The following is a 25952-nucleotide window of genomic DNA, read 5'->3' as shown; positions in this document are numbered from 1 at the left end:
ACTTCCGGCTGGAACTCCCTACTGGCAACTTCTATGTTGATATTGTTTAGATTATTATTTAAAAGTTTTACACAGGCAAGAGTTAGATGTTTTTATATGTTTTTCTAATGTATTAACCAATTATTAAGCTACTGTCTCTCAGCTCCAAACTCACTTTCTATACTCTGCATTATAATCCAGGGGCTGGGATTCTGCAAACTCCATTTATGCTTTGCCAGCTGGTTCTGTTAGCCCCTGCAGAGTGGAGATAATAGAGGGAGACTGCAGGGATGGAGGAAGGAGAGGGGACTTGCTCTTTCCTGATTGCTTCCTGTCTCCTGTCTGCCTGTGGCTCCTGGGCTCATCACCTTGGCTTCTTCCCTTGGCAGTTTCTAAATCCAATTTGCAACTTTTCCAGTTCTCGCAGAATCAGCTTTAAAGTGACCCCATCAGAGTTACCAGTTCCAGAAGCTGGCATGCCCTGTCAGAGGTCTGAGTTTCAATTCTGCAGAAGTCGTCCTCCACTTTCCAAGGTTTAGTAATTCACCTTCTTCTTTGGTTCCCTCAGTGCTAGCGGGTAGTAACTGCTTCTTAACAGTTGCTACTTCTGTGATACTGCAGATTTACTTTTGACTTTTCAGTTACTAGTTAACAGCTTTAAACCTAGTTAACAGTTCTCTGTATTACATGCTCTTTGTTAAACAACTGGTATTATTTCTGTCTCCTGACTAATATACTTTTATAAGCTTAATTCTCTGTATTAAAAGATTTCATTATGGTTGTGATTTGCAACTCAGGGAGGGTTAGGTTCTAAAATCGGGGCATCAAATAATAAAATGGATTGACCCTCCAATATAATACTTCTCTAATGTGATCATAGTTGGCTGTTGGCCCTGGGATGGAGCCAGTAACTGCAGCTAAGACCCCACTGGACAGGGCAGGGCAGGGCAGCTGAGGAGAACGCTCTTCATCTGCATGCTGGTCACTGTCAGCTTTTCAGGGCTCTCTGCAAATAGAGCAGGAAGTTTATGTCTCCCTGTCACCTCACAGGTGGAAAGTCCTCAGGGAGACATTCACAGGCCAGCTCTGCTATGAGCTTTCAGTTTGGCTTATACATCTGCCACATTTCCATTTTTTTTCTGGCTCCAGGGCCAGTGAGCTCTCCCCCTTCCCTTTCCTCCCTCCTTCCTCCCGTGGAGATAATATTCTTCAGCTTGCTGGTCTTCTTTTCCCTCTTTGCCAGGGGCCATGAACGCTACTTCCTTTCAAATCACTCTGTGTTAGACACTTCCACTGTCCTCTTATCGCACCCCCCCAACATCCTGTGGCATCCCCCTCATTCTTCCTAGCATGGATCTCACATGCCTTGGACAGGAGTGGACATATGTGGGCTCTTATGAGTCCAGGGCTCTGTGGACAGTGGCTAAGCTTGGCATTTCTTGTAGCCCAGGTGTCATGGTGGAATTCATACCTGCTACCTACAGATGAGGAAACTGAGAAATATCAGCCACTCCTACAACTTAATTTAAAAAATGATCAAAACCCCCAAAACAAAAACAAACCAACAAAATGATGGGTGAAAGATTTGAACAAACGTTTCACAAAGATTCACAAATAGCCAACAAGCACGTCAAAAAATGCTCAACACCGTTAGTCATCAGGGATATATAAATTAAATCTACAATGAGATACTATTATACACCCTGTAGAATGCCTAAAATTAAAAAGACTGCGAACACCAAGTGTTGACAAGGATGCAGAGCAATTGGAATGATCAACATTGCTGGTGGGAGTATAAAATGGCAGTTTCTTATAAAACTAAACATAGAACTTCATCAAAATTAAAAACTTTTGTGCATCAAAGGACACTGACAAAAGATTGAAAAGGCAACCCACAAAACGGGTCAAATATTTGTAAATAATATATCTAGTAAGGGATTAGTATTCAGAATATACAAAGAACTCATAAAATTCAACAACAAAAGAACAAGCAACTTAATTAAAATTGGGCAAAAGATTTTGAATAGACATTTACCCAAAGAAGATACACGAACGGTCAATAAGCACATGAAAAGATGCTCAACATCACTAATTATTAAGAAATGAAGATAAAAACCACAATGAGATAGTACTTCACACCTCTTAGGATGACTACTACTAAAAAGAACCCCAAACAGACAGAAAATAAGTGTTGGTAAAGATGTGGACAAATTGGAATCCTTACACATTACTGGTGGGAGTGTAAAACGGTGCAGCTGCTGTGAAACGCAGTATGATGGTTCCTCAAAAAATTAAAAAGAATCACCATATGATCCGGCCATCCACTTTTGGGTATATATCCAAAAGAAGTGAAAGCAGGACCTTGAACAGATATTTGTGCACCCATCTTCATAGCAGCATAATTCACAATAGCCAAAAGATGGAAGCAACCTAAGTGTCTATTGACTGATGAATGGATAAAAAAATGTGGTATACACATACAATAGAAAAGGAATGAAATTTTGACACATACTGCAACATGGATAAACCTTGAAAACATTATGCTACCTGAAATAAGCCAGACACAAAAGGATAAATGCTGGATGATTCCACTTATATGAGGTACCTAGAATAGTCAAACTTGTAGAGACAGAAAGTAGAATAAAGGTTACCAGGGGCTAAGGGAAGGGGGATGGAGAGTTTACTGTTTAATTGGTACCGATTTTCAGTTTGGGATGGTGAAAAAGTTCTGGAGGTGGATAGTGGTAACAGTTGCACAACAACATAAATGTACTTAATGCCACTGAATTGTACACTTTTTTCTTTGGCTGCACCATTTGGCTTGCAGGAACCTCAACTAGGGTTGGAACCTGGGCCACAGCAGTGAAAGCGCTGAGTCCTAACCACTGGACCACCAGGGAACTCCCTGAATTGTACACTTAAAATGGTTAAAATAGCAAATTTTATGTTATGTATATTTTATCACAATTTAAAAATGCCTTTAAAAAGCTATACAAAAACCTACCTTATGACCCAGTAGTTCCACTCCTGTATTTACTGAAAAGAAATTAAAACAAAAGGACTTGTACAAGAGGGCTCCTAGCAGCTTTGTTTATAATAGCTCCCAGCAGCTTTGTTTATAATAGCTCCAAACAGGAAATAACCCAAGATGTCCATTAATAGGAGAACGGCTAAGCAACTGTGGTGTATACATGTAAAGAAATATTATTGAAGCCACTCAGTTGTTGGCTAAACAGAGATAAGAACAAAGGTTGTTTTACTCCAGTTCTTTATCTTTCTTCAACCGCACAGGGTGAGTTTTCCTACTCACTCCAAAATTTTGACCTAAGGACAGCCCTGAATGTTACTGAAACTCCAGGGTTCCATAGGTGCCTCTGCTAAGACTCTTCCTTCCTCCTCTCAAAGGAAGACCCTATCATTATCTGTGCTTAGTCTCTAAGACCTGTCATCCCGTACCTGGTCCAGTAGGTTTGGATTCAACTGTCGCCAGAACTGACAGAGGAACTACCCCATCTTCTCAGCAGGAGGGCTTTGGGCATTTATTTGGGTGCCCCAGCATACCTGGATCCCAGTTTTCATCTCTCTAGGGGTCGTAGTTCTTTTTTTTTTTTTTTTTTTTTTTTGCGGTACGCGGGCCTCTCACTGTTGTGGCCTCTCCCGTTGCGGAGCACAGGCTCCGGACGCGCAGGCTCAGCGGCCATGGCTCACGGGCCCAGCCGCTCCGCGGCACGTGGGATCTTCCTGGACCGGGGCACGAACCCGTGTCCCCTGCATCGGCAGGCGGACTCTCAACCACTGCGCCACCAGTTCTATCTGGTCTTTCCCATATTTCAAGTTAGAACACTTTGGCCACCATCACGTGGGGTCTCTGTGAGACCTGATTAGTGTCTCTCTTGAGGGTGACCCCTCATGGGTCTCTCTCTCCAAGGCAAACTGAGCACTGTACTCTGTAGTGTTGAGGGCATGGATTCCTGAGTCTTACAATCTGTATTTGAAAACTGGTCCTACCACTTAGTTAGGTAACCTCACTGTGCCTCAGTTTCCTCATCTGTAAAAGAAAATACTACTACTACTTACTTCAGAGGGTTGGCATGAGGATTAAATTAGTTAATAAGGTGTAAAGTTCTTAGAACAGTGCCTGGCACGTGGTAAGCGCTGTGTTAAGTGTGTTATTTTTTACCCACCTACCCCCATGTTCTCCATATTCTTTGAAAAATTTTGTTCTCATATGACAAGTGAAAGAAATAATTAGGATCCAGTCAGGAGGCAGAAACCACACCAGTACTTTGAACAGGGAAAAATTCAACGTGAAGAACTGTTAACAACCAGTTAACGGGGACTACCTACTAAGAGGGGTCAACGGGACTCTAAGGGACACAGGAATAACGGATAAAGGGAGCAGCCACTACCTCCAGAGCGGACACAGAAAACCCACGGAAGGTTAAACTTGGAAAGGGCCCTCGCTCCCTGCCACCGCTGAGGCTCAGAACTCACGGGTGGGGGCGTGGTGGGAGAAGTTTGCTGAGGAGCTGCAGGCTGGGGCTGGCGAGCAGGAAACCGTGATGGCCGAGTCTGACCGGAAGCCGCCCGCCGGCAGCTGTGCAGTATAAGCCGGAAGAAAAGCCCTGGCAAGAGGGAGAGAAGGCCCTTCAGTGTCGTGCGGACGCCTTCGCCTGACGTGGCGCGAGCGTCGTGCTGGCTGGCACGATCGCAGGGCAGGGCAGAGCCGGTGTACCTGGAGCTGAAGAAGCACCAAGTTCACAACGGGCGCACACCCTGTCAACGTCCTCATAATTAAAACGACGTTCAACGGGGAGTGGTCCCTGTGTATGTTTCATGTACTGATAGTGGTACAAAGCGGGCTGTGGTTAGGGCAGTCCTGTGCTCCTGGCGGTCCGCTGTAGTCACCAGTCATGCCCGTTGAGCCCGTATTATTACAGCCCCACCCCTCCGCCCCTCGCTCTCAGAAATGTCCCTGTTCGGAGGTTGAAGTGTGTGGTCACGTAGACGATAGTATTCCCACGGATAGCAGCCAGAGACACAATAAATACACACAAACAAACCTGCTTGAAGACAGCCCAGGTGTGGAGGGGCCAAGATTCAGGGAGAAGACAAGGGCATTGAGGTGAGCGCAGCAGCCTGATTGCCCCCTTGAAGCACTGGCCGGTTTGTAGGCGGCAGAAATAAAGAGGCTGAAATGCCGAACCAAAAGCAATAGTTCTCAAGGGTAATATATGATTTTAAAAATGTACGTCTGAGTCTGTCTCAAAGAGCTCTTTTAAGAAGCATAAAGTAAGTCTGACATGCAAGCACAGTGTCATTGTTAAAATGGCAGCATCTTTCTTAACGCTACATAAAGTAATGGCACATTTTACAGGTTATGGCAACTTAGGTTTGATGAAATACAGTCTATTTGTTCCTACGGTATACTTGTTCCCATGTACAGTGTCTCTATAGGAGAGATTCCTAGAAGTGGAACTGCTGGGTCAAAGGTCATATATTTGATAGATTCTACTAAACTGACTTAAACAAAAAAAAACCCCTGAACAGTGTCCATTTCTTCACACTCTCCTCAACACTGAATGTTACCAATCTTTAAGACTTTTGCTTCTCTGACAGCCTCTCGCCATGTCTTCATTTCAGCTTCAGTCCAGAGTGAAGGGCATCTGTGATTCCCAAAGTATCATCATGTTCCACTCCTATGTGTAATTGGTTGAAATCTGCATCATACTTTCCTAGAGCTTGGGCCTTAAGACCTACACATCTTTCTCCTCCTAAGGGAAAATAAAGGGTCATTTCTCACGTGGTGCTGGTGAGGATCATGGACTATTAGGATAGGAAGAAATCTTAGACACTGCCAAATCCTAGGAGTTCTGAAAGACATTCAAGATGGTCTTCACTGTTACAGGTGGCAGAGTATCTTTCAATTTCTACTTAGAAAAGTAATAATTAAAATAATTCTTCAGACAACCTCTTGCCCCATCAACATGGGATCACTTTGGGAGCGTCTCAGTGCCTGTTGACCAGCACCTGCAGTGGTCCCTGTATACAAGAAGTGTGCGTATGACTCAGCTGAAGAGGTGGGTCCTAGGTGACTTGTGACTCCTCTACAGCAACTTTTAAAAGTCATATACTGCTTCATATATAACCATAATGGAACGCTGGCTAAAGACATAAAAAGTTTGCTGAAATAAAGTAAAAGAAGACCATATACTGAAAATTCTACAAATTTGGTTCAAGATGATATTCATTTACTAAATGTGAAAATTGCATTCTGCTGATCAAAATATCTTGTATGTCAGAAACAAAAGCCAAAAAGAGAAAATATAGTGATCATTATATCCAATTTGGTCTTTCGTTATTAGGGGTGAAGACCAACCATACCCGCTTCATGTTATTTGCAGAATGGTGCTTACATATAGCAGCCAGAACCCTTCTGTTTTAGCTCATCATTTAGACACAAAACCATGAAAGGAATAAAAATAAACCAGTTTTTGAAAGTGCAAAAAGCACAAATTCTAAACATTCGTTTAGGAAAGCAGTTTGTGTCTATTTTTGATGCTACAATGAGTCATTAAATTTCATACATTTTAATATACATTTGTCCTAAGACCAATATGATATATGTTCTTTTAAAAGTTATTGTTAACAAAGCATGCTTTTCCCTTACATAATTAAAGTAAATTAAACATTTTGCATTACATGGTAAATGGAAGAAGGTTGAGACTAGTCTTATTACGGTATGGGTATTACTCAAGATTATTTTAACATTATACATATATCTAAAATAAGTTTTATTTTGAAAATCACTTCTTTATTACACATCATACAAATTAGTAAATGCTTAAATAATTTCGAGTTGTTATCAAGAGTATACATGGTAAAAGGCATTCTCCAGTTAAGCTAGAAAGCTCTTATCTGGTCTAGATCCCTCAGTTTATAAATGAGGAACCTGAGGCCCAGAAAGGGTAAGAGATTTCCTTAAGGTCACAGAGCCAGGGAGGGCCTCAGACTCTTAGTTCATTGCTCTTCAGGGTGAGTGTGTATGAGGTTAAGTGATTTGAAGTTCTCAGTATACTTGTTCTTGCTGAAAAATCTCTCTGGTGGCAGAGATTCTGACACTGCCCCCTCTAGGTTCAACATTGCCCTCACTCCTCCCTTAGAGCTCCAATTTCCTTGGGGACTAAGCTATTTTAGTTCCCAAAGGCTGTATCAGGTGCTGCCTTCCCTTCCCATGCAACTAGGGTCAGTCAGTATCTGCTCAACCAATACTGTTAAGGAGTAGATCCATGAAAGCCGAGAGTGGGAAGGGAAGCTGGACCACCAGGGGCCATTTTTGCTGCTTATAGTTCACCAGGCAGATTCTTCCTGAGAGACTCAGGCGGGAGAAAGAGCAGACTAAGCAGATGCTACTGGATTTGAGAAGACGCTGTGTATGAGTCTACAACTTACTTTCTTGTCTTTCAGGAAATTAACCCCTTTCAATATAGGGGGAAAAATTATTCCCACCTGGGGGCAAATCATGCATTTACTTTTAGAACTTGTTCCATCTTTTGAGAGGGACTTATTTCAAAGGCTCACTCTGTGCTGCCCTTGATTTACCAAGGATTTGTCAAAGCATGCTCCAAGGAGCCCTAATCCTGGTGTGTTGTAAACAGCTCTGCATCCCACCATCTGCCTGGTACCTGATGGGATCTTGCAAGGGTGTTGACCATCCCCCTTCTGAGCTCTTGCTCTGGATGTGTGTCTCTCACAGTTTACAAACCACCAGGAGAGTCTCACCTATCTCCTTTCTCTGGGTGCACAACGCAGTCTGCACAAAGCAATGAACTTCCTGAAAACACCACCTTCAGGAGGCCTCTGCCTTAAACAGAACCTGTGCCTGTCTCATCATCTGCCTGATCTCTCTAATCTCTTCTGCTCCAATTTCAAGGCTCTTCTACAATCGTACTCTCGACCTCATCACCCGAACACAACCTGTTAATGTGGGCTAGTCACCATCAAGGTGATTATGCATGATCTTTATTCTGCCCCCATCACTTGCTCATGCTGGTTCCGAAATCTATAGACACAGTGCTCTGTTGTTTGCTCTTCTGGCTCTCCCAGGAAAGCAGAGGTCACCGAACAGGGCGACCAACATGCCAACAGAGGCCCAGGAGATAATCGACTGATGCAACCCCAGAGGAAGAGAGGGAGGGGGGGAGGGGGGCATTTTGTGGAGGAGGCTGCAGCTACCCTCCCAGAGGGATGCAGGTTCCTAGCAGAGTTATCATTCAAGGGCCGTAGGCACAGGGCCTAGAGCCCCCCCAAATGTTTACATTTTAATTTTTTTTTTGAAATCAGAAAAAAAGATAATAATGAATGTAGTAATAAATCCAGCCTGGATTATATTTGTGGTTTTTAGTAGCAAAATATAATTTAAAAATTTTGTTGTTGTTGTTTTGATGGACAAAGGGGCTCACGAAGACAAAAGTGCATAAGGCACAGGACAGTCATAATTCGGCCCTGGGTACGGTTTACACTTTCTGGTTTTAAAAAAGGAAATGGATATCCAGATATTTGTAGTGGACGTCTTGATTTTAAATATTAGGAACTCGCTTTAAAATTAAACAAAACGAACACGTCGTGGCCCAATAAAACACCTGGAGCTTAGCCTGCACCCTCTCGAAGGCCTGGTCTATCACTGTGTCCCCAGAATGCCCGTGGTTGGACACGATCCCGCTATCACTGTGTCCCCAGAATGCCCGTGGTTGGACACGATCCAAGAACCCCCCTCAGGATGTAAGAAGGGGCAGCAGAAAGCCTTCGGGGCAGGACAAGGGTCTGACGGTTAAATCTCTGCCCGGTCCGGTCTTGGAAGCTCGGGCGCCACCCCGGCCCAGGCGCTCCCTGGCTGCCCCACCGGCAGGCGCGGGCTTTGCTCATTCACGGGTTTTCCCGCTCCCGCCGACTTCCAGGGCGGCGCGGGGGGTAGGGGGTGGGACCCTCCAGCTCACCGCTCACGCGGGGGCGCGGGGCAGAGGCGGCAGCCGGGGGTATCTGCTGCCCAGGAGCCGAGGCCGCCCCGCTCGGCCCCACCCCTCGGAATAAGGCCCGCCCGCCGGCGGCAGCCCGGCTCCCGGACTAGGCCTGCTTCTCGCGGGGCCTGCTCCTGGGAGGGGAAGCTCCACACTGAGGACGCGGAGGTGGTTTCAGACCGCAGCGCCCGGGCTCCTCCTCCCGCGCTACCCAGGGAGGCGGGCTGTGCTCTTTCCAAGGTCCCGCCAAAGGGCCCCGCCATCCCGCAATGAGACCTTCGCAGCCTTCCCTCCTACACTAGGCCGGGGGCCGCCGGACCGGAAGCTGCGGGGTCTCGGGGCCCCGGCTCGTTCTCACTTAGCCGCAAGCCGCGGGTGCGCATGCTCCGCGAAGGCCCGCACAGGGCCCGGGTGAACCCTGATAGAGCCATCGCAAGGCGGGGTAAGCGGAGCTCCAGTGGCGCAATCGGTTAGCGCGCGGTACTTATACAGCAGTACATGCAGAGCAATGCCGAGGTTGTGAGTTCGAGCCTCACCTGGAGCATGACCCTTTTGGATACCCGCACCCCCGTTTTACTCCCTTGCTCAAGGGAACGAGTCAGTCTCTCTTTAGTCTCCTCAGTTCCTGTCTCTCAGTTCTCTGCTTGCACGTCCTGTTTCGCTGCAGGCAGGAAGCCGCTCTCCTTGGCGCCTCACTCGCTTTCCAAGCTACTTGTTGCCCCCGCGCACCTCACCATCCAGCCGCCCGAACCCGGACGTTTACCTGCTGCTCCCTCTTCCTAGGCATTTCCTTTAACGGCACCCAGCCCCGGGTCCCGGTACGGGGGTGCGGACGGGAAGTCCCGGGGCGCTGCACCGGTGATGGGGCCCTACCTGGGCCTCGTCATCGAAAATTCCAGGCGCCCTCTCTACGGGGCGTGCCCGAGTTCCCGGCGCCGGTTCCCTGCTGCTGCCCCTCACCCAGGGCCGGGAGCGGCGTGGTGCGCGCTGGCTGTCGGGGCCCGAGCGGGGCGACACTCCCGTGAGCTGGGGCCCGAGGCCCACAGCAGGGCCTCAAGTGCAGCAGTCGCTCTCCTCCTTTTTAACTATGGGTTGTCCAAAAAGTTCGTTCGGGTTCTTCCGTAACTTCGATATCAAAACCTCGAACGAACTTTTTGGCCAACCCAATGCTAATAACTAGTCGTTGCCGCCTCCCCCCTATCTGCAGAACCCCTAGACCGTGGGCCCTTCTCCCTTACCCAGGCCTCCAGGCCTCCAGGCCTCCCTGGGCGGATTTGCAGAGTTTGGGAAAAGTGCCTGGGCGTTTCCCTCTCCCCATCTGTGCCCCTGCTCCCCGGTGTCAGTCAGGAGTGGTGGAATTCGCTGGCAGACGGGAGAACAGACGTTTTCTAGGGATATCCTTTCCTGCCTGCTGCACACCCCAGGTTCAGAAGTCCCCCCGGGGAGCAGGAAATCTGCCAGCTGGGTTTTGAAATCTTCCAGCACGGGAACATTCTGAGGCAGGGGGGGCGCTTTGTCAGGGGGTGGACGGATGCCCCACATCCTCAGGGGGTGGGGCGAAGTAGGGAGCAAGCTTAGTTGGAATGAGAGGCCTCCCGGACGCGCTCTCCCGAAAGAGTGGTTTCAGCTTTTTTTTTTTTTTTTTCAGCTGTTTTCATGGGCGTGCTAGGAGTTAACTCCTGGGATGGAAATACTACCAGGAGCGGTGAGAAGCAAGACCTAGAAAGCTCGGAGGAAGTGGGTGGAAGGTGGAGCTCTTGTCTGTCTCCTCGGCTGCTAATCCCAGCCCCAGATTCCGAAAGGGGAGCCCCGTGCCTCCTGAAATGTGAGAAAATCCTTCCACCTCACCCAACCTGGCTGCCAGTTCCTCGCTGAACCAGATCTTTTCGCTCACAGGCTCATTCTCGGCAGATGGTGAGTGCTCCCCTTTAGAAATCTAGCCAGCCTGGAAGCAAACATCTATCCCCCAACCCCCCCAAAAAAAGTTTGCTTAATTTTTTTAAAAAAACAGGTTTATCGAGATATAATTCATATACCCTACAATTCATCCATTTAAAATGTACAATTCAGCGGATTTTAGTACATTCACAGATATGTGTAACCATCACAACAGTCAATTTTAGAACATTTACATCAACTCAATAGGAAATCCTGTATCCTTTAGCTATCACCCCACCCCACCCCTAAATAACCACTAATCTACTTTCTGTCTCCACATTTACCTATTCTGGACTTTCATATGAATGGAATCATGTAATATGTGGTCTTTTGTGACTGGCTTCTTTCAGTTACCCTAATGTTTTCAAGATTCATCCACGTCCTACCTTGTATCGGTGCTTCATTTCTTCTTTTATGGCTGAATAATATTTCATTGTATGGATTCTTCCCAATTTTGAACAATGGAGAAAAGGTTGGCATTTTAAAAACCTTTGCTGAAAACTGCTTTTTAAAAGGGAATTAATTTTAAAATGTACAAAAAGCATAAAAACAGTCACACTTGCCAAGTGTATGTTTTTAACCTTCAGAGGTTATCACTGCAAGAACTGGTAAGATACTTCCAAGAGCTCAGCCAAGAGCTGAGCACGGAGCAGTTTCCTCACGTGGACAGAAATGCATGAATGAAAGATCATTCTTCCCAACTCCCTATCCATGTTGGAATCCCTTCTGCAAAACCCTAGCTCCTATTTGAAAAGTTCTAGCATCAAAATGTCATTTCTTCACAAGGTGATGCATTTCACTTTCTGTCAACTCTCATGGTTAGAACATTCTTCCTCTTAAATATTGTTTCTGTCCCTATAGGTTATTGCTGGAATGGTGGTGGTTTGGGGAACTCTTTTTTGCTGAGATGGTGAAGTGGGAAGGTAAGAAGCTAAATTATCAATAGTTGCCCTTGCTCTATTTAATCTGGAAATCACCAGATAGATTATTAGTGGACTATAAACAAACAAATAGACCACTGGCAGATTTGTAGATCAATGTCTTAATGTGAGGTTGATAGGATTTTTAAAGGTTGTGATGGGTGATAAAGATCAAGTGAGAAAATTATGGGAACATGCTATAAAAACCATAAAGTACTCCATATACAGGTATAAGGAGGTGGCATTCCTGTCACCACAAAACTAGTGGATTAGGCCTATATGCAATGTACGGGGGCTTCTAGGAGGAAGACGGGTAGATATGAGGTGGATGAACCCAGAAGGTAGGTTGAAGTTATAGCTGAACAGCTGTAGACGTCTAGCAGGAGACAAGCCTAACCTACCCGTTGAAATCCATTGAACTGTACTGAACTATACACACAGGTTGACATTAGCTTTGTAGATGGCTTTGGATGGGCTTATTAAAACTGTGTGTGATACAAAGCTGGAAGGGAATGCAAATTCAGTAGAATTTGGAGGAAGAGTGGAGCCATTCCAGGGACAAATGTTTCTGACAAATGACAAGATGCAATTTGATGGAGATAACTGTAAGCCTGTGTTCAGTTCTGAGTTCCGTGTGGGGTGTGCCTGGCTTGACAGCTGTTTGCATATAAAGGATCTGGGCATTTCAGATATGCACAACCTCAGTTGTCCTGGCCGTGTGATTCAACTCTTAAGAATGTCAGCCAATTATTAATGCATTACTGTATAATGCATTACACGGTGTGGTGTCAGAGATCACAAAACAACAGTCTGTGGAACAAATCTAGCCTCCAGACAGGTTTTGTTTGGCCTTCTAGCACTGACTTGCAAGTGATTAAAATTTTTTAAATCATTTGCCTACATATTGGAAGGTTTTACTGAAATGCCTAGATTTCAAGTTTCTAATGAAAAATTAGAAGACTTGGCCATCTCGGGCTCTTATTCCCACATGGCAACATTGGCTGCCCCCTTTGGATGGACAGATGATCTTTCGTTTGCTGTGGTCCTACCACTCTTCATTAATCCTCACAGAGGTGGATACCAGCTGCTTGCTTTGCTGTTTTCTTAACCCCTGACTCATTTCTCTCATTTGTGACCTACGTTGACTGTGTGGATCAAGGTAGGGAATACTCATGTTGAAGTCAGTGATCTGTGTGAACACAGCCCATTTAAAATTCAACAAAACAAAACCCCAGTTCTTTGTTATGGAAAATTTCAAACATACCCAAAGTAGAGAAAATAGTATATTTAACCACCCTGTATCCATCCATCACTACTTTCAAGAATTGTCAACATTATTTCATCTATCTCATTCCCACAACATCCTCCCCTACCCTAGCACTGTCACCAGAATATTTTAAAGGAAACCTCAGCTATGGTTTAATTTAACTTGTAAATACCTCAGAATGTATACCCAACAGGTAACCACTTTTTAAAAGAGCATAACCGTAGTACCATTAGTACACCTAACAAGAGTAATAATAGAAACTCTGCATCATCTAACACCTCGTCTGTGTTCAAATGTCCACACTTATCTCTGAAAGATATTTTTATGGTTGGTTGGTTTGAATCGAGATCCAAACAAGGTCCATACATTACATTCGATCAATATATCTTTAAAATTTATTACCAATTACCCACTCCCTTTTTTGATATTTATTAATCTATAGAATTTCCCACAGAATTTGGCTAACTCCATCCTCAAGGAATGCTTTCACAAGTTCTTCAGTCCCCCCTGACAATTAGGTCTAGAAGCTTGGTAATATTAAGATTCAATTTTTTTCTTTTTGCAAAAATAGATTGTAGGTGGTACTATATACTATTGTATCACAAGAGAGAAAGTACATAATGTCTGGTTGTTCCACTTTTACTGATGTTAATTTTACTGGTGATTTCAGATGTGGTCAGCCTGGTCCATCCATTATAAAATGCCACATCAGCCTCTAACCTAATGGTTTTAGCATCTGTTGATGCTCCTTGTCTAGATTTATTATTGTATTAAGGATTACTCAACAAGGGTTTTCTAATTCAATTATTCCTGTATTTATAACTGTCATTCTTAAAAACCCCCCTTTTCCATCGACTGTTTGGTTTTCCTAAAGCACAATTCACATAGAAAAGACCAGGTAATATTCCTGGACTCTTTTCCTTTTTCTGCTAGTCTTTAGAATAATGAATTGATGCTCTAACAACTCCCAAAGGTGACCAATTAGTTTTTTTTTTATTTTACAGCTTCTTAAAAAAAATATTTGACATACAATGAACTGCCTGAATGATGCTGAGTAGCTTTTCTAGTGCTTATTAGATATTCAGATATCGTCTTTGGTGAATTGTCCATTCAAATCTTTTGTCTGTTTTTTATTGGGTTGTTTGTCTTTTCATTATTGAGTTACAAGAGTTTTTGTCTATTCTAGATATAATTCCTTTGTTGGATATATGTTTTGTACATAATTTCTCCCAGTTTGTGGTTTGAATTTTCATTTTCTTAATGGTATCTGTTGAAAAGCAAACTTTTAAATTTTGATGAAGTTCAATTTATACAATTTTTTTTCCATTATGGATGGTACTTTTGGTGTTATATCTAAGAAATTTTTGCCTAACCCAATGTCACCAAGATTTTATTCTACGTTTTAGCTCTTACATTTAGGAGTTAACTTTTGTATATGATGTGAGTTAGAAGTCTAAATTTTTCTTTTTTTGTATATGGATATCCAATTCTGGCACCATTTATTGAAAAGCCTATCCTTTCCTGATTGAATCGTCTTGACACATTGTCAAAAATGAATTGACCTTGGGCTTCCCTGGTGGCGCAGTGGTTGAGAATCCGCCTGCCGATGCAGGGGTCACGGGTTCGTGCCCTGGTCCGGGAAGATCCCACATGCGGCGGAGCACCTAAGCCCGTGAGCCATGGCCGCTGGGCCTGCGCGTCCGGAGCCTGTGCTCCGCAACGGGAGAGGCCACAGCAGTGAGAGGCCCGCATACAGCAAAAAAAAAAAAAAAAAAAGAATTGACCTTAGCTGTGTTGGTCTTCTGTTGAACTCTCATTCTATTCTGTTGAGCTATATGTCAGTGTGGTGTTATGTGTGGATTACTATAATCATATAATTTATATGAATCATGATTCAATTATATGATTATAGTAATCCACACATAACACTATATATATGTGTGTATATATATATAAAAATAAACTTTAGGGTCAGTTTGCCAATTTCTATGAAAATATCCTGGGATTTTTACAAGAATTCTGTTGAATGTATTGATCAATTTGAGGAGAATTGCCTCCTTAACAATATTCACTCTTCTGATTCTATAAGCAAGTTATACATGTCTCCACTTATTTAGGGCTTTAATTGCTTTAAGCAATGTTTTCTTGTTTTCAGTATTGAAATGTTGTATTATTTCTTCCTTAAATATTTGGCAGGATTCACTGGTGAAGCACTGTGGGCCTGCAGTTTTCTTTGTAGGAAGTTTTCTCTTTAAAACCCTACAAATTCAATTTATTTAATAGATTTGGGGGCTATGCAGGTTACCTATTTATTCTTGAGTGAGCTTTGGTACTTCGTTTCTTTCAAGAAATTTGTGTATTTCGTTAAAGTTATTGAATTTATTGGCATAAAGTCATTCATAATATTCCCTTCTTGTCTTTAGGATCTGTAGTGCTGTCCCCTCTAATTTCTTATATTGGTAATTTATGGTTTGCGCCCCCCCAGCCGCCCCGATCAGTCTCAGAAGATGTTTTCCACTTTATCTTTTCAAATATCCAGTTTTGGGTTTCATTGGTTTTTCTTTATTGTCTTCCTGCTTTTCATCTGCTTCTGATGCACTGGAAGAGAATGTGTACTGTGCTGTTGCTGGACAGTGTGTTCTGTCAATGTCAATTATATCAAGTTGGTTTATAGGGCTCTTCAAGCCTTCTATACCATGGATTTTTCTGCCTGCTTATTCTGTCACTGAGAGGAGGGCATGAAAATAACCAACTGCGGGCTTCCCTGGTGGCGCAGTGGTTGAGAATCCGCCTGCCGATGCAGGAGACATGGGTTCGTGCCCTGGTCCGGGAAGATCCCACATGCCGCGGAGCGGCTGGGCCCGTGAGCCATGGCCGCTGAGCCTGCGCGTCCGCAGCAGCCTGTGCTCCGCAATGGGAGAGGCCACAACAGTGAGAGGCCCGCATACCGAAAAAAAAAAGAAAAAGAAAAAAAAGAAAATAACCAACTGCAATGATAGGTTTTTCTATCTTTTAGTTCTATCTTTTCCTCCTTCATGTTGCTGGAAGCTCTGTTATTGGCTGTATACATGTTTAGGACTGTTCTCTTTTAAAAAAAAATTTATTTTTATTTATTTATTTTTGGATGTGTTGGGTCTCTGCTGCTGTGGGCGGCCTTTGTCTAGTTGCGGCGAGCAGGGGCCACTCTTCATCACGGTGCATGGGCTTCTCACTGCAGTGGCTTCTTTTGTTGCAGAGCACGGGCTCTAGGCATGTGGGCTTCAGTAGTTGTGGCTGGTGGCTTCTAGAGAGCAGGCTCAGTAGTGGTGCACGGGCTTAGTTGCTCCGTGGCATGTGGACTCTTCCCAGACCAGGGCTTGAACCCATGTCCCCTGCATTGGTAGGCAGATTCTTAACCTCTGCGCCTCCAGGGAAGCCCCTTAACTGTTACATTCTTTTAAATACTCTGGTTAATGAGCTGATTCCTTCTCTTTAAAACTTTCATTACACCCTTCCCTCCATACCTAGTCTTTTCATTCATTTCCTCTTAGCCTTCTTTCCCTTTTTTCTTCTAAATTTATTTTTATCTTCTCCTATCTATTTTTTTCTTCTTTTAAACATAAACTGTAAAACTGAATTCTCTTTAAGTGTTTCTTTGCTCCTTGCTGTCTGGCGGGCCCCTTGGGAGCAGAGGCAGGCAGCTGGGGTGGAGTTCATGCTGGGGGGGAGCCTGGTGGGGTGAGGATCATTCCCCTCTTCTGTTGGTTTCCTGCCTTTCCCCACAGAGTCCTTGACAACCCCTGACCTTAATGATCCAGATGCCCCTCTTACTTCCCATAACACTAAGCCATCCATGGTGACTACAGTTGAAACTCCAAGGAATATGGATCCTAGAGAAGAGCGGGCTGAAGAGGGTTATATGACTTACTTTTATATATTCATGAAAGGAGTAGACATATTCAATCTTGACCTAGAGGGAAGAACATGAACTTAGAACTACAGCCCATGGCGACTTCCCTGGTGGTGCAGTGGTTAAGACTCCATGCTCCCTATGCAGGGGCCTGGGTTCCATCCCTGGTCAGGGAATTAGATCCTGCATGCTGCCATGAAGACCTGGGGCAGCCAAATTAATAAAGAAGTAAATATTAAAAAACAAACCAAAAAAACCCCAAAAAAACTATAGCTCATGGGCGATGATGACAAGGAAGCAAATTTACTTTTAAAATGATTAGCAATGTTGAGAAATGGGATGGGTTGACTGGTGAAGGAGCGTGTTGCCCAACTTTAAAAGTGATTGAGCTGAAGCTGTAATGTAGTAGAAGAGAATCTTGCATTGGTTGGGGGGGTTGGTGAGGCTTCTAAGATCTGTTATAATGCTACGATTCTTAGTTCTATTTTCAGAAAAGAGACATTGTACAGTAGATTTTGTTATTATCTTCCCAGCTCCTATTTCCCCTTTCAGAGATGGGCATGTGACTCAAAACCTACCAGAGTCCTTCCATGGGATGTTTCTATCTTGAGCTATCTGGGAAGAGTCTTTTTTCTTTCTGTTTAGAAACATAAAGAATATAAATCCAGAGCTTCCTGAGGCTCCCAGATATCTTTCTAGTTGAGCTATTTGGGCCTGGGAGAATGAAGGCTACATTTAATGCAAAGCAGGGAGATAAAGAGGTTGGCAAGTGTTTGAGTCTCTGATTCTGAAAGACTAGCTTCATCAGTTCTCTTTCTGTGGTTTGAATGTTCAAGCTAAAAAATTGCCCCTTTGGGGCTTCCCTGGTGGCTCAATGGTTAAGAATCCACCTGCCAATGCAGGGGACACGGGTTCAAGCCTAGTTCAAACCCTGGTACAGGAAGATTCCACATGCTGTGGAGCAGCTAAGCCCGTTCACCACAACTACTGAGCCTGCGCTCTAGAGCCCACGAGCCACAACTACTGAGCCCGCAAGGCACAACTACTGAAGCCCATGCTCCTAGAGACAGTGCTCTGCAACAAGAGAAACCACCGCAATGAGAAGCTGGTGCACTGCCACAAAGAGTAGCTCCTGCCCGCCACAACTCCCGTGCACAGCAGCGAAGACCCAATGCAGCCAAAAATAAATAAATAAAATAAATAAATTTATATATTAAAAAAGTGCCCCTTTGCATTTGACCAGTTAAGGGTTTCTCATTTGTAACCAAAATGGGTCTTGACTTGTGCAACTGTTATTGTACAAAATATCATTTTACATCAATGACTGATTTTTCAGATTTCTTAATGAGAATTCCTTTAAGAAGGAAAAGGCAGTATCCAGTCATTTAAACTATTAAGCTGGCCTGGGGATAAAGTTTATAGATACTTCCCCATGCCTTTGTACAAAGCCCAGCCCTCTCCATCAGCACACTTGCCATCTCCACTTGAGTGACTCATCCAAAGCACAACACTTGATTTTTTTCCCCTCCCAAACCTGCTTCTCCCCTCATCTTTCCCATCCCACAAATGGTCCTTTCGTCCATTCACCTGGATTCTAAGTGAAAAGCTTAGGTGGCAGCTTTTATGGTCCCCTTTTGCTCCCCCCTAGATCTAATCCATCATCAAGTCCCAAGTCTCCCTCCAGTATGTATCCTGGACCCTGCCCTTCTCTCCATCCACAGTTTCTCTCATCTCCTGCTTGGACTCTGCAGGAGCCTCTGAACTGACTCCCTGTCTCCACTTCTCATCCCTCTCTTGTCTCTTCTTCACACAGAAGCCCAAATGGGCCTTTAATAACAGAAATCATATCCTGTCATTTCCTTGCTTAAAACCACTGACAGCTTTCCATTACATACAGAAAAAAATGCACAGGCCTGCTGTGGTCCAGAAGAACCCAGGTGTCTGCACCAGCCGCTGTCCACCTCTCCAACCTCAGCTCCTGTCATTCTACCCCTGCTTACTATGCTCCAGCCGCCCTAGTCTTTCTATTCCTTGTTTCTGCCTCAGGCCCTTTGTAACAACCATTCCTTCTCCTGGAATATCTTTGCCCAAATCTGAGGGGGCTGGCTCCTTAATTTTCAGGGATCAGTCAGATATCACCTCCTCAGGGGTGCTTTTGGATATAGTATAGTAGTATTTACTACTATCAAAAATTACTGGTTAGGGCTTCCCTGGTGGCGCAGTGGTTGAGAATCCGCCTGTCGATGCAGGAGACACGGGTTCGTGCCCTGGTCCGGGAAGATCCCACATGCCGCGGAGCAACTAAGCCCGTGAGCCATGGCCACTAGGCCTGCGCCTCCGGAGCCTGTGCTCCGCAACGGGAGAGGCCACAACAGTGAGAGGCCCGCATACCGCAAAAAAAAAAAAAAAAAAAAAAAATTACTGGTTAGATAGCCTCATCCACCAGAGGGCAGACAGCAGAAGCAAGAAGAACTACAATCCTGCAGCCTATGGAACAAAAACCACATTCACAGAAAGATAGACAAGATGAAAAGGCAGAAGGCTATGTACCAGATGAAGGAACAAGATAAAACCCCCAAAAAACAACTAAATGAAGTGGAGATAGGCAACCTTCCAGAAAAAGAATTCAGAATAATGATAGTCAAGATGATCCAGGACCTCGGAAAAAGAATGGAGGCAAAGATCGAGAAGATGCAAGAAATGTTTAACAAAGACCTAGAAGAATTAAAGAACAAACAAACAGAGATGAACAATACAATAACCGAAATGAAAACTACACTAGAAGGAATCAATAGCACAATAACTGAGGCAGAAGAATGGATAAGTGACCTGGAAGACAGAATGGTGGAATTCACTGCTGCAGAACAGAATAAAGAAAAAAGGAAAAAAATGAAGACTGCCTAAGAGACCTCTGGGACAACATTAAACACAACAACATTCACATTATAGGGGTCCCGGAAGGAGAAGAGAGAGAGAAAGGACCCGAGAAAATATTTGAAGAGATTATACTCGAAAACTCCCCTAACAGGGGAAAGGAAATAGCCACCCAAGTCCAGGAAGCACAGAGAATCCCAGGCAGGATACACCCAAGGAGAAACACGCCAAGACACATAGTAATCAAACTTGCAAAAATTAAAGACAAAGAAAAATTATTAAAAGCAGCAAGAGAGGGCTTCCCTGGTGGCGCAGTGGTTGAGAATCCGCCTGCCGATGCAGGGGACACGGGTTCGTGCCCCGGTCCGGGAAGATCCCACATGCTGCAGAGCGGCTGGGCCCATGAGCCATGGCCGCTGAGCCTGCGCGTCCGGAGCCTGCGCTCCGCAATGGGAGAGGCCACAACAGTGAGAGGCCCGCGTACCACAAAAAAAGCAGCAAGAGAAAAATGACAAAGAACATAAAGGGAACTCCCATAAGGTTAACAGCTGATTTCTCAGCAGAAACTCTACAAGCCAGAAGGGAGTGGCATGATATACTTAAAGTGATGAAAGGGAAGAACCTACAACCAAGATTACTCTACCCGGCAAGGATCTCATTCAGATTCGATGGAGAAATCAAAAGCTTTACAGACAAGCAAAAGCTAAGAGAATTCAGCACCACCAAACCAGCTCTACAACAAATGCTAAAGGAACTTCTCTCACTGAGAAACACAAGAGAAGAAAAGGACCTACAAAAACAAACCCAAAACAATTAAGAAAATGGTCATAGGAACATACATATTGAGAATTACCTTAAACGTGAATGGATTAAATGCTCCAACCAAAAGACACAGGCTTGCTGAATGGATACAAAACCAAGACCCATCTATGTGTTGTCTACAAGAGACCCACTTCAGACCTAGGGACACATACAGACTTAAAGTGAGGGGATGGAAAAAGATATTCCATGCAGATGGAAATCAACAGAAAGCGGGAGTAGCAATACTCATATCAGGTAAAATAGACTTTAAAATAGAGAATGTTACAAGAGACAAGGAAGGACACTACATAATGATCAAGGGATCAATCCAAGAAGAAGATACAACAATTATAAATATATATGCACCCAACATAGGAGCACCTCAATACATGAGGCAACTGCTAACAGCTATAAAAGAGGAAATCGACAGTAACACAATAATGGTGGGGGACTTTAACACCTCACTTACACCAATGGACAGATCATCCAAAATGAAAATAAATAAGGAAACAGAAGCTTTAAATGACACAACAGACCAGATAGATTTAATTGATATTTATAGGACATTCCATCCAAAAACAGCAGATTACACTTTCTTCTCAAGTGCACATGGAACATCCTCCAGGATAGATCACATCTTGGGTCACAAATCAAGCCACAGTAAATTTAAGAAAATTGAAATCATATCAAGCATCTTTTCTGACCACAACGCTATGAGATTAGAAATGAATTACAGGGATAAAAACCGTAAAAACCACAAACACATGGAGGCTAAACAATATATTACTAAATAACTGAGAGATCACTGAAGAAATCAAAGAGGAAATCAAAAAATACCTAGAAACAAATGAAAGTGAAAACACGACGATCCAAAACCTATGGGATGCAGCAAAAGCAGTTCTAAGAGGAAAGTTTATAGTTATACAAGCCTACCTCAAGAAACAAGAAAAATCTCAAATAAACAATCTAACCTTACACCTAGAGGACTAGAGAAAGAAGAACAAGCAAAACCCGAAGTTCGCAGAAGGAAAGAAATCATAAAGATCAGAGCAGAAATAAATGAATTAGAAACAAAGAAAACAATAGCAAAGATCAATAAAACTAAAAGCTGGTTCTTTGAGAAGATAAACAAAATTGATAAACCATTAGCCAGACTCATCAAGAAAAAGAGGGAGAGGACTCAAATCAATAACATTAGAAATGAAAAAGGAGAAGTCACAACAGACACTGCAGAAATACAAAGCATCCTAAGAGACTACTACAAGCAACTCTATGCCAATAAAATGGACAACGTGGAAGAAATGGACAAATTCCTAGAAAGGTATAACCTTCTAAGACTGAACCAGGAAGTAATGGAAAATAAGAACAGACGAATCACAAATAATGAAATTGAAACTGTGATTAAAAAACTTCCAACGAACAAAAGTCCAGGACCAGGTGGCTTCACAGGTGAATTCTGTCAAACATTAGAGAAGAGATAACACCCATCCTTCTCAAACTCTTCCAAAAAATTGCAGAGGAAGGAACACTCCCAAACTCATTCTATGAGGCCACCCTCACCCTGATACCAAAACCACACAAAGATACTACAGAAAAAGAAAATTACAGACCAATATCACTGATGAATACAGATGCAAAAATTCTCAACAAAATACTAGCAAACAGAATCCAACAGCACATTAAAAGGATCATACACCATGATCAAGTGGGATTTATCGCAGGGATGTAAGGATTCTTCAATATATGTAAATCAATCAATGTGATAAACCATATTAATAAATTGAAGAATAAAAACCATATGATCATCTCAATAGATGCAGGAAAAGCTTTTGACAAAATTTAACACCCATTTATGATAAAAACTCTCCAGAAAGTGGGCATAGAGGGAACCCACCTCAACATAATAAAGGCCATATACGACAAGCCCACAGCAAACATCATTCTCAATGGTGAAAAACTGAAAGCATTTCCTCTAAGATCAGGAACAAGACAAGGATGTTCACTCTCACCACTATTATTCAACATAGTTTTGGAAGTCCTAGCCATGACAATCAGAGAAGAAAAAGAAATAAAAGGAATACAAATTGGAAAAGAAGTAAAACTGTCACTGTTTGCAGATGACATGATACTATAAGTAGAGAATCCTAAAAGATGCCACCAGAAAACTACTAAAGCTAATCAATGAATTTGGCAAAGTTGCAAGATACAAAATTTATGCACAGAAATCTCTTGCATTCCTATACACCAATGATGAAAAATCTGAAAGAGAAATTAAGGAAACACTCCCATTTACCACTGCAACAAGAAGAATAAAATACCTAGGAATAACCTACCTAGGGAGACAAAAGACCTGTATGCAGAAAACTATAAGACACTGATGAAAGAAATTAAAGATGATACCAACAGATGGAGAGATATACCATGTTCTTGGATTGGAAGAATCAATATTGTGAAAATAACTATACTACCCAAAGCAATCTACAGATTCAATGCAATCCCTATCAAATTACCAATGGTGTTTTTTTATGGAACTAGAACAAAAAATTTTAAAATTTGTATGGAGACACAAAAGACCCCAAATAGCCAAAGCAGTCTTGAGGGAAAAAAACAGAGCTGCAGGAATCAGACTCCCTGACTTCAGACACTTACCTACAGTAATCAAGACAATATGGTAGTGGCACAAAAACAGAAACATAGATCAACGGAACAAGATAGAAAGCCCAGAGATAAACCCATGCACCTATGGTCAACTAATCTATGACAAAGGAGGCAAGGATATAAAATGGAGAAAAGACAGTCTCTTCAATAAGTGGTGCTGGGATAACTGGACAGCTACATTTAAAAGAATGAAATTAGAACACTCCCTAAAACCATACACAAAAATAAACTCAAAATGGATTAGAGACCTAAATGTAAGACCAGACACTATAAAACTCCTAGAGGAAAAAATAGGAAGAACACTCTTTGACATAAATCACAGCAAGATCTTTTTTGATCCACTTCCTAGAGTAATGGAAATAAAAACAAAAGTAAACAAATGGGACCTAATGAAACTTAAAAGTTTTTGCACAGTAAAGGAAACTACAAACAAGACGAAAAGACAACCCTCAGAATGGGAGAAAATATTTGCAAATGAATCAGCGGACAAAGGATTAATCTCCAAAATATATAAACAGCTCATGCAGCTCAATATTAAAAAACAAATTACCCAATCCAAAGATGGGCAGAAGACCTAAATCGACATTTCTCCAAAGAAGACATACAGATGGCCAAGAAGCACATGAAAAGCTGCTCAACATCACCAATTATTAGAGAAATACAAATCAAAACTACAATGAGGTATCACCTCACACTGGTTAGAATGGGCATCATCAGAAAATCTACAAACAACAAATGCTGGAGAGGGTGTGGAGAAAGGGGAACCCTCTTGCACTGTTGGTGGGCGTGGAAATTGATACAGTCACTATGGAGAACAGTATGGAGGTTCCTTAAAAAACTAAAAATAGAACTACCATATGATCCAGCAATCCCACTACTGGGCATATACCCAGAGAAAACCATAATTCAAAAAGACACATGCACCCCAATATTCATTGCAGCACTATTTACGATAGCCAGGACATGGAAGCAACCTAAATGCCCATCGACAGAAGAATGGATAAAGAAGATGTGGCACATATATACAATGGAATATTACTCAGCCATAAAAAGAAATGAAACTGGGTCATTTGTAGAGATGTGGATGGATCTAGAGACTGTCATACAGAGTGAAGTAAGTCAGAAAGAGAAAAACAAACATCGTATATTAACACATATATGTGGAACCTAGAAAAATAGTACAGATGAACTGGTTTGCAGGGCAGAAATTGAGACAGATGTAGAGAACAAACATATGGACACCAAGGGGGGAAAGTGGTGGGGGTGGGGTGGGGATGGTGGTGTGATGAACTGGGCGATTGGGATTGACATGTATACACTGATGTGTATAAAACTGATGACTAATAAGGACCTACTGTATAAAAAAAATTTTAATTAAAAAATTAAAAATAATTACTGTGTTTATATAAGTGGCAGTTGCTTATCTCCCACCATTAGAATATTAATTCCTCCTGTGCTGAGCTAATAGGCACTCAACAAATAATGAATGAATGAGTGGAAGATAATAGAGGAGCAACACATGGGTGCAAACACTAAAGCTGAGTGGAGAACGTGGGCCTCGTTGCTGCTGGTTTACTTTGCAGATTCAGGTATGGAGCCTGGTTTTTACAAAGTTCTCTGGCGTCTTTCCAAGGTGTGTGCCGTGCCTCAGGTGGCTTCCCGTCTAGTTGAAGACTAGTGTTCCCACGAGAAGGTGAAGAGAAAGCACAGAGAGTAGGGGCAGTGACTTGGTGTTTATAAGAATCACCTGGGGAATATTACAATGCAGTTTCCTGGCTACAGCCCGCAATTCTGTGAAGCCCTAGAACCGGACTGTGTGGAAAGATAAGGACTAGGTGACCAATGCATCCAAGCTGGCCCGGAATACCCCAGTTTTAGCACCAAAGGTCTCTTACTTCCTGAAAATCCCTGATTCCCTGGCAAATGAGGTGGGTTGGTCACCCTCAACTGAAGGTGTTCAGAGAGGCAAATAGCAGTTGGTGGAGTAGCTTGGAATGGCTTTTTGGAGGAGCTGAGATAGAAACATCTCCCATCCTAGACTTTGGGTGTTGGCTATCCCCTTGGCCCTGCCTTTGGGTAAGTCTAGGTTTCCCAAGGCACCAAGCCCAGACAGAAGGGAAAGGAAACCATTATTTCTTGAACACTTGTAATGAGCCAGTGGCTGTTGTAGGACCTTTATTACCTAATCTATTCCTCAGCAGCCTTTTTATTGCTCCCATTTTAGAGGCAGGGCACTGAGGCTCATGAGGTTATGTAATTGCCTGAGCTCAGACATACACCAACCAGAGGAGATGGGAGTGATCCACTCCACCTGACACAGAAGCCCAGGCCCTTTCTGTGTGTTTTGCTATGTGTATGGGGCTGTGTGTATCAGAGATGTGGCTGGGACCTCAGCTTGACAGTCATCCATCAGCCCTCAGGATGGGGCTCTCCTGGGATCTAGGGAAGACCCCCAGTGACTAGACAGTGAAATAGTTAAGAAGAGGCATCCAGGAGGTGTCGTCCGTCCTTGGGCAGGCTCTGGCCTAGCTGCGCAGGTGGCCCTGTACACCAGGTGGCGCTGTGGCTCTGCTGTAGGGAGCTCCCCCTAGGAGGGGAGCCCAAGCAGG

The 25952-nt window shown here is 43.4% G+C and overlaps 1 long non-coding RNA gene and 1 other non-coding gene across 6 annotated transcripts in view; both read left to right on the top strand.

Moving 5' to 3' along the window:
* Positions 1-9074: 9074 nt before the first annotated feature.
* Positions 9075-25952, top strand: part of LOC131765599 (uncharacterized) — a 207776-nt gene continuing 190898 nt past the window's right edge. For all 5 annotated transcript variants that reach the window (XR_010835562.1, XR_010835559.1, XR_010835558.1 and 2 more), the window contains exons 1-3: positions 9075-9438; positions 10645-10910; positions 11796-11857. This is a non-coding gene — a long non-coding RNA (uncharacterized lncRNA). The remainder of the gene's footprint in view (positions 9439-10644; positions 10911-11795; positions 11858-25952) is intronic.
* TRNAI-UAU (transfer RNA isoleucine (anticodon UAU)) lies at positions 9448-9540 on the top strand. The gene is given in 2 exon segments: positions 9448-9485; positions 9505-9540. It is a non-coding gene; the product is annotated as a tRNA-Ile (tRNA).

The sequence above is a fragment of the Kogia breviceps genome, chromosome 11, assembly GCF_026419965.1.
Source record: "Kogia breviceps isolate mKogBre1 chromosome 11, mKogBre1 haplotype 1, whole genome shotgun sequence".
Lineage (NCBI taxonomy): Eukaryota > Metazoa > Chordata > Mammalia > Artiodactyla > Physeteridae > Kogia > Kogia breviceps.
The sequence above is the reverse complement of the archived record's forward strand: the minus strand, read 5'-3'. Positions and strand labels throughout refer to the sequence as shown.